Raw genomic sequence first — 10,426 nt, 5'->3', positions numbered from 1 at the left:
GATAATTATTGAAAATATGTTGTTTGCATCTTATGTATGGTTATTCCTTGGTATCGGTTGATCTGGTGATATTCATGCTATGTGATAGTTGTAAATTGCATACGGATATGATGTTTCATGAAACGGTAGTTATATGCTAATGTATGGTGACATCTTAATGAACTTCATTACATGGTAATTACTCATTTAAGTTGGAAGAGTAACATGATTATTATGGTGTATGCATGCTTTTGCGGGGTATAACGGTGACATGGGTAGAACCTTGCAAGTCTAATGGGTTGAAAGAGCTTAAGCCATAACGGTGATTAGTTACACGAACTTTTCTAGATGGCCGTGTGACACGTGGTTCGTGTGCACCTCGGTGTACGGGAACTGGAGTGGTGTTGGCTTTATGGTGTGGCCGGATCAAACATCACGTGGGAATCGGGAGGTGTATCGGTGGAATTGGCACCGTTTGTACCGATCCTGAGCGACACCGTAAAGTACTTGTACTTTGCAAGTCAGAGTAGCGAAAGTGGAAGTCTTGGGGTTGGTGTATTCGGGTGGAAGTCATGAGCCACTTAGAGCACTCAACTGGCTGAGCACACGAGTAGTGAACGGGGTTAAGTTGTTAGGTAGTCTCTCCCTAAGGAACCCCAAGATAGTTAATCGGTTGAATCAAATATTACATATAATAAACGGTGAATTAAATTATATGTGATAATCGGTTGAGTTAAGTTGAAAACTATATGATTGAATTAAATTATGATATCATGTTATTTGTTTTTTTGACTATGCTATTATCATGATTTGCATGAATGACCCTTACGGGAATGGTGTGTTTTCTTTTTGGTTATGTACAACTTGTCGGCTCACAAGGCGGTTACTGACACTTGTTTCTTTGTTGAATGCCATTTGATTGGAACAGGTAGCTTAGGAGCATGGCTTGGTGAGGTTGGGTTCCTTTTGGGTAGTTAGTTTTAATAAAGATGCCACCTGAACACGTTTGGTTTTTATTTTCCTTTGAACTCCTTTTTGCAATAATTAAATGGTTGAATGATTGTTTATGAAAATAGTAACGTGTGGTTTTGAAAATGTTTTGAATTATAAAGAAACTAAGTCTTCCGCTAACGTATTCTGTTAAATAAATGTTTTAAAAAGAAAAAAAAATTATGGTGAAAACCACGACGTTACAATTCGGGACTGTTTAGGGGATCAAAATGTCATTTTTCGGTTTTGGACTGATACACGAACTTTTCGGGTGGAAAGATGTTGTCTATGAATTGGACGAAATTCGCACATTGTATGTATATGCTAAAACTATAAATCACTTCGTCATCACTGAAGATGTTATTTCGGCCATTCGGGACTGTTTAGGGGCTCAAAATGCCGTTTTTTGGTTTTGGACTGGCGCACGAACTTTTCGGGTGGAATGATGCAGTCTCAGAATTGGACGAAATTCGAACATTGTGTGTATATGATAAAACTGTAAACCACTTCGTGATCACCGATGAGGTCATTTCGGCCATTCGGGACTATTTAGAGGCTCAAAATGTCGTTTTCCGGTTTTGGGCTAGCGCGCGAACTATTCTGGTGGAATGATGCAGTCTCGAAATTGGACGAAATTCGCACATTGTATGTATATGCTGTAAGTATAAATCAAAATGTCATTTTTCGGTTTTGGGCTGGCGCGCGAACTTTTCGGGTGGAATGATGCAGTTTCGGAATTGGACGAAATTCACACGTTGTATGTATATGCTAAAACTATACGTCAATTCGTGATCACCGACGATGTTATTTCGGCCATTCGGGACTGTTTAGGGGCTGAAAATGTCGTTTTTCGGTTTTGAGCTGGCGCGCAGACTTTTCAGATGGAAAGATGTAGTCTCCGAATTGGTCGAAATTTGCAGATTGTATGTATATGCTAAAACTATAAATCACTTCTTGATCACTGACGATGTTATTTTTGCCATTCAGGACTGTTTAGAGGCTCAAAATGTCGTTTTTCGGTTTTGGTCTGTTGCACGAACTGTTCGGGTGGAATGATGCAGTTTCCGAATTCGACGAAATTCGCACATTGTATGTATATGCTAAAACTATAAATCACTTTGTGATCACAGAAGATGTTATTTCGGCCATTAGGGACTGTTTAAGGGCTCAAAATGTTGTTTTTTGGTTTTGGACTGGCGCACGAACTTTTCGGGTGGAATGATGCAGTCTCGAATTTGGACGAAATTCACACATTGTATGTATATGTTAAAAATATAAATCACTTCGTGATCACCGATTATGTTATTTCGGCCATTCGGGACTGTTTAGGGGCTCAAAATGACGTTTTTCGGTTTTGGGCTAGCGCGCGAACTACTGGTGAATTGATGCAGTCTCGGAATTTGACGAAATTCGCACATTGTTTGTATATGCTAAAAGTATAAATCACTTCGTAATCACCGACGATGTTATTTCGGCCATTCGGGACTGTTTAGGGGCTCAAAATGTCGTTTTTGGTTTTGGACAAGCGCACGAACTTTTCGGGTGGAATGACGCAGTCTCGAAATTGGACGAAATTCGCACATTGTATGTATGTGCTAAAATTATAAATCACTTCGTGATCACTGATTATGTTATTCTGGCCATTCGGTATTGTTTAGGGGCTCAAAATTTCGTTTTTCGATTTTGGGCTGGCGCGAACTATTCGGGTGGAATGATGCAGTCTCAGAATTGGACAAAATTCGCACATTGTATGTATATGCTAAAAGTATAAATCACTTTGTGATCACAGACGATGTTATTTCGACCATTCGGAACAGTTAAGGGGCTCAAAATTTCTTTTTTCGGTTTTGAGCTGGTGCGTGAACTTTTCGGGTGGAATGATGCACTCTACGAATTCGATGAAATTCGCACATTGTATGTATATGCTAAAACTATAAATCACTTCGGGATCACCGACGATGTTATTTCGGCCATTCGGGACTGTTTAGGGGGTCAAAATGTCGTTTTTCAGTTTTAGGCTGGCGCGCGAAATTTTCGGGTGGAATGATGCAGTCTCCGAATTGGACTAAATTCGCACATTGTATGTATATGCTTAAACTTTAAATCACTTCCTGATCACCGACGATGTTATTTTGGCTATTCGGGACTGTTTAGGGGATCAAAATGTCGTTTTTCGGTTTTGGACTGGTGCGCGCACTTTTCGGGTGGAATGATGTTGTCTCCGAGTTGGATGAAATTCGCACACTGTATGTATATGTTAAAACAATAAATCACTTCCTGATCACCGACGATGTTATTTTGGGCATTTAGGACTGTTTAGGGGCTCAAAATGTCGTTTTTCGGTTTTGGGCTGGCGCACGAACTTATCGTGTGGAATGATGCAGTCTCCGAAGTCTACGAAATTCGCACATTGTATGTATATGCTAATACTATAACTCACTTTGTGATCACCGAAGATGTGATTTCGGCCATTTGGGATTGTTTAGAGGCTCAAAATGTCGTTTTTCGGTTTTGGGCTGGCGCGCGAACTTTTCAGGTGGAATGATGCAGTCTTTGAATTTGACGAAATTCACACATTGTATTTATATGCTGAAAGTATAAATCACTTCGTGATCACCGACAACGTTATTTCGGCCATTTGGGACTGTTTACGGGCTCAAAATGTCGTTTTTCGGTTATGAGCTGGCGCGCGAACTTTTCGGGTGGAATGATGCAGTCTCGGAATTGGAAGAAATTCGCACATTGTATGTATATGCTCAAACTATAAATCACTTAGTGATCATCGACGATGTTATTTCGGCCATTCGGGACTGTTTAGGGGCTCAAAATGTCGTTTTTCGGTTTTGTGATGTGAATTATGAACATTGGTTTGGCTTGCGGAATTAAAGAACACACAATGAACATGGTGATTTCGGTATTTAAGAGATGCATTCGATTATGTATGGTGTTACAAAAAGGGATATATATATCTAAATCTACATAAATAACACACACTTACACACTCAATTTTACATCTCTCAAGCACACCTCCATAAGTGGTATGAACCCACCTTATATAGAGGTGTTTACATGTCTCTCTTTCACTCTCTATCTCATGTCAAAAGGCTAATGCACCACATGCAAGATGGTCTACAGAAGTCAACCCATTTACAAAGTCATACATGGATAACTTTGTACCCAACATTCTCCCCCTCAAAGTTAGGAATGGATGACCCACTTCAAAACTTCCAAAATCGAGCAACTACGTGATCCGAGCCTCAAGCGTGACACATGTTGAGATGAACTTCAAATCTTCAATTCTTCCATGATTCTTCAATTTGGGTTCTAGGATGTGAGACCATACGAACCGAACATCAACGAATGATCAAGAGCTTCTCAAACTCCAAATAATCACCCAAAAGTTGAGCATAAAAACGCACCCCAAAAATCTTCAATAATTCCAAACCCATCTTGAACCGAAATCACTTCCGAATATCCAATCGCATCATTTCATAAACTTCAAAAATTCAAGGTCACTTCGGTCTTCAAATCCGCGTAATATGAAAAATTCAATTTCGAATTTCCATATTAATTTCTTCCCCTTTTACAATCAAAATTTGATTATAAAACCATCAAGGAAAGAGAACGTGCTCTAATCGGAATTTTTCATGTCAAAACTCCCCCTTAACATGTGTCATAAACTTTTTGCTTCAATCCGAAAAACCGAAAAAATCTTCAATTTTTAGCTTCGTTCACGGACCGCCTTCGACAAAATTTCTAAAAAATGGGTAGAAATTGTTAATTTCAACATTCTGCAGTGACCCGGTGCTCCCAAAACAGCCAAAAATGCGAAACTTTCCCCCTTTTTCGAAACTGGGTAGAAAGCGTCAATTCGCATAAACTGCAAGGGTCTGAAATGCATATTCTACAACTTCTCAGCAAAATCAGTTCGTTTTCGAATTTGGGTATGAACAGCCAAGTTTTCGAAACTTCAGGGACTGATTTCAAAATTTCTGACTTTTTGTCCCAAAATGTCGAAAATATGTCCTGATATCGAATCTGGACTAATGCTGCCAAGCTGTCGAAATTTCGGGGACCAATTTCGAAAATTCTGCACACTTCTTCAAAACTGTCGAAAATTACCCCAATTTACGAAAGTGGGTAAAAACTGCCAAATTGTCGAAACATTAAGGACCAATGTCGAAACTTTTGAGTTTCTTTCTCCAATTCGTTCCAGTCATTCCAGTAACGAAACCTTCTCCATTTTAACGAAATTTTTTCACAAAACAATACCATTTTTAACGAAAATTTTCATCTTCTTCAATTCGTTAATCCATTAACTCTCTAAAACTTTCAAAAATAGCATCAAAATCTTCGTTATCATCAAACCCAAATTTTCGTTATTGCCCCGTTTTTTCCTCAACCCTTCACTATCACACGATCCCAATTACAGACCCCAAACGAAACCTTCGATTCTTGATAACAAAAACAAATTTTTAACCATCGAAATCTCACTTACGACCATCAAAAACGAATCCAAACCAACAATCCTTGTTCATCAAAATCTCAAGGCGTTCAACTCCAACTATCAACCACAATTAAACCGTCGATGTCGATATACCCAGTCTTCGAAACATCGATTGATTCCAAAATCACCATCAACACAAGCCTTTATCAACAAAATCAGATTCGATATCAAATCTACGTTTCCACAGCCTTCGCTTTTGCATAACAATTCACTCTACATTCTTATGTCGACTCCAAATTCGATTTCGAAAACGAACCAACTCAAATCGAAACTTCAATTCACGAGTTCTTTGAAATCGATTTCACATAATCGACATTCCAATCCTTCGAACCTCAATTAGTCTAATTTCTTCCCAAACTCAATTCATTGATTTATCCCAAGAAAATCGACTTTGACTTTTTGCTCTATTTGACTTTTCGAAATCATGGATTAATAAACACGAAATCGAGGATTCCTTCACCAAATTCCATATCAAAACGTGTTCAAAGACCTGTTCTAAACATGTTCTTGACAAGAATTTGAGATTTCTTGATCAATTTCTTCAAAATCAAAGACTCAGTTGTCGACTTCCAGACACGGTTTGAACAAAATCGATTTCTTAGTCATATCTTGATCATTATCGGTTTTGAATCACATAAAATAAAACCGATTCACAAGTTTAGAATCACAAACAAAATTAATCGATTTGCAAGGATGACAAGAATAAATCGATACACAAGAACTTGGATACTGCGTATGTTGAACATATGTACAACCGATCAAAGCTTACGAAAAAAATAACGCAAGCAAATATATCGAATTGATTTTGAAGAATCATTGGGCTCAATTATAGGTATTGGATATTAAAGGATTCGAAAATGTCTTGGGCTCAATGATTGGACATGAACAGTAAGATCGAAAGATATTGAGGCTAATTCTTGATTGGAAAATTAGATTTTGAATTAAAAACAAATATGAACAATACTAGATCATATGATCTGATTTTTGATTCGAATAACAATTGCAAATTTAGAATCGAATCAAACAAACAGATATGAGATTGGATCGGGCTTTGATCAACGAAAAAATTATTGGATCATAACAGGTGGGTTTTTCAAAAAAAAATTATCCAACGAATCAAAATGATCAAAAATCAAGAACGCAACGCACGAATCAAGGAGATTAAGAGAGATCATAGAGAGAGACTCACCAAAAATGCTACAATTGTGACAAATTTTAACAAATCGAGAATCATTCTTCAAAAAATCATGTTGATCTTCGAAGACCCGCTCTGATACCAATTGTAGTGGTGTTGATTATGATGGCATGTGTGGAATAAGAAAAGATCTAGTGAATCATCATGTAAACTCAAGAACACAAGGAGCAACTAAATATGTTTAAGCTCATATTAGATCTAGAAAGCATATACAAATGGGTTTTGTACAAATTCTCTCTCTAGTCTAACACTCCAAAATGATCATTCTTAAATATGAGTGTCACTCACTTCCTATTTATAGGAAAGACAACTCATTTACACATCAATAAGGGTAAAGCACAAATACATCCAAGTGTGACTTTGCACCCTAACATTCCCCCCCTCAAAGTTAGGATTGGATGTCCGGCTTCAATATCCAACGAACTCGCGTGATCAAGACCAAACTCCCCCTCGAAGTAACACCGGTCTTCAAATCCGCAAATGAATACCTGAAAACCCGCTTCGAATACCCATCATTCTCCCCATTTTTATAATAAAAAAATGATTATAAAACCCATTAAGGGTGAGAAGCACCCGAGGAATAAACTTCACAATACTCCCCTTTGATGTGTACCAAAAATGAATCACCAAAAATCTTACATGGAAAAACAATCACGAAAAAGCCTAAAAAATTTTCCAATTTGTGAAATTTTTTGACTTTTTGGGTGAAAGTTGCAAGATTTTCCAAAATCCGGGTAAAAAACGTCAAAAAGAAAATTCTGCAGGGACCCGTTGCGCCAAAAACAACCAAATATGCGAAACTCTACCCGTTTGCGAAACTGGGCATAAAGCGTAAATTCGCACAAACTGCAGGGACCAGAAATGAACATTCTTCAATTTCTCAGTCTAAAATCCCTATTTTCGAAATTGGGTATGAACAGCCAAATTTTCGAAACTTCAGGGACTTATTTCGAAAAGTACTGCATTCCTCACATCGAAAATATGTCCTGATGTTGAATCTGGACTAATGTTGCCAAGCTTTCGAAATTTCAGGGACCGATTTCGAAAATTCTGCTTTATTTCTTCCAAACTGTCGAAAATTACCCCAAATGTCGAAATTGGGTAAAATGTGTCAAACTTTCGAAAATATAAGGACGCATTTCGAAACTTGATTGCTTTCTTCCCCAATTTGTTCCAGTAACAAAACCTTCTTCTTCATTTCGTTAATTAGGTAACGAATTTTTTTTTCCACAGAACAATACCATTTTAACGAAATGTTTTTTTTATCAACTGAATAAGGAAAGCGAAGCATGTCGAATGAACAGTAACTCTTCGCTTTTTAGCAACAAATTCAAAGAAAACCCAGTCTCAAAGAATTCGTTAATTTACGCCATCGACTCAAAATCTTAGATTGAAAACCAAAATCTTTGTTTTTCATGAAATTGAATTCCCAGTCAATACAGACCATTTGACACAAATCGATTTCATCACTCGTCATTCGCTTTTTCATTCACGAATCGTCAAAAAAATCCGGCAAGCCTTCGCTTTTTGAGTTTCAAATCAAAAAAATTATATCAGCCTTTTGACTTTCGTTCTTCGTTCATCGTCAATCATAAATATCAATTTCGACTATCGAGTATCAATAATTCCAGCAATCGACTCCAATCATTCAAATTTTGCGCTGGCGCGCGAACTTTTCGGGTGGAATGATGCAGTCTCCGAATTAGACGAAATTCGCACATTGTATGTATATGCTAAAACTATAAATCACTTTGTGATCACCGACAATGTTATTTCGGCCATTCGGGGCTGTTTATGGGCTCAAAATGTCGTTTTTCGTTTTAGTCTGGCGCACGAAATTTTCGGTTGGAATGATGCAGTCTCCGAATTGGACTAAAATCGCACATTGTATGTATATGCTAAACTTTAAATCACTTCGTGATCACCGACGATGTTATTTTGGCCATTCGGGACAGTTTAGCGGCTCAAAATGTCGTTTTTCGGTTTTGGGCTGGTGCACGAACTTTTCGGGTGGGATGATGCAGTCTCCGAATCGGACGAAATTCGCACATTGTATGTATATGCTAAAATATAAATCACTTCGTGATCACCGAAGATGTTATTTCGGCCATTCGGGACTCTTTAGGGGCTAAAAATGTTGTTTTTTGGTTTTGGACTGACGCACGAACTCTTCCGGTGGAATGATACAGTATCCGAATTGGATGAAATTTGCACATTATATGTATACGCTAAAACTATAAATAACTTTGTGATCACCGACGAGGTTATTTCGGCCATTTGGGACTGTTTAGGTCTCAAAATGTCGTTGTTCGGTTTAGGGCTGGCGCGCGAACTTTTCGGGTGGAATGATGCAGTTTCGGAATTGGACGAAATTCACACATTGTATGTACATGCTAAAACTATACGTCACTTCATGATCACCGACGATGTTATTTCAGCCATTCGGGACTGTTTAGGGGCTGAAAATGTCGTTTTTCAGTTTTGAGCTAGCGCGCGGACTTTTCGGGTGGAAAGATGTAGTCTCCGAATTGGTCGAAATTCGCACATTGTATGTATATGCTAAAATTATAAATCACTTCGTGATCACGGACGATGTTATTTCGGCCATTCGGGACTTTTAGTGGCTCAAAATGTCGTTTTTGAAAATTAGGCTGGCGCGCGAAATTTTCGGGTGGAATGATGCATTCTCCAAATTGGACTAAATTCGTACATTGTATGTATATGCTAAAACTATAAATCACTTCTTGATCACCGACAATGTTATTTTTGCCATTCGGGACTGTTTAGGGGCTAAAAATGTCGTTTTTCGGTTTTTCGGCTGTTGCACGAACTTTTCGGGTGGAATGATGCAGTCCCCGAATTCGACGAAATTCGCACATTGTATGTATATGATAAAACTATAAGTCACTTTGTGATCACCGAAGATGTTATTTCGGCCATTCGGGACTGTTTAGGGGCTCAAAATGTTGTTTTTTGGTTTTGGACTGTCGCACAAATTTTTCGGGTGGAATGATGCAGTCTCGAATTTGGACGAAATTCACACATTATATGTATATGTTAAAAATATAAATCACTTCGTGATCACCGATTATGTTATTTCGGCCATTCGAGACTGTTTAGGGGCTCAAAATGTCGTTTTTCGGTTTTGGGCTGGCGCGCGAACTACTGGTGAATTGATGCAGTCTCGGAATTGGACGAAATTTGCACATTGTTTGTATATGCTAAAAGTATAAATCACTTCGTGATCACCGACGATGTTATTTCGGCCATTAGGGACTATTTATGGGCTCAAAATGTCGTTTTTTGGTTTTGGACAAGCGCACGAACTTTTCGGGTGGAATGATGCAGTCTTGAAATTGGATGAAATTCGCACATTGTATGTATGTGCTAAAATTATAAATCACTTCGTGATCACCGATTATGTTATTGCGGCCATTCGGTACTGTTTAGGGCTCAAAATTTCGTTTTTCGGTTTTGGGCTGGGGCGTGAACTATTCGGGTGGAATGATGTTGTCTCAGAATTGGACAAAATTCGCACATTGTATATATATGCTAAAAGTATAAATCACTTCGTGATCACCGACGATGTTATTTCGACCATTCGGAACTGTTTAGGGGCTCAAAATTTCGTTTTTCGGTTTTGAGCTGGCGCGTGAACTTTTCGGGAGGAATGATGCACTCAACGAATTCGATGAAATTCGCACATTGTATGTATATGCTAAAACTATAAATCAGTTCGGGATCACCGACGATGT

Source organism: Lactuca virosa, chromosome 1 (genome assembly GCF_052849685.1).
Source record: "Lactuca virosa cultivar CGN04683 chromosome 1, Lactuca_virosa_CGN04683_v6, whole genome shotgun sequence".
In the NCBI taxonomy this organism is placed as follows: domain Eukaryota; kingdom Viridiplantae; phylum Streptophyta; class Magnoliopsida; order Asterales; family Asteraceae; genus Lactuca; species Lactuca virosa.
This window is presented reverse-complemented; position numbering follows the sequence as displayed.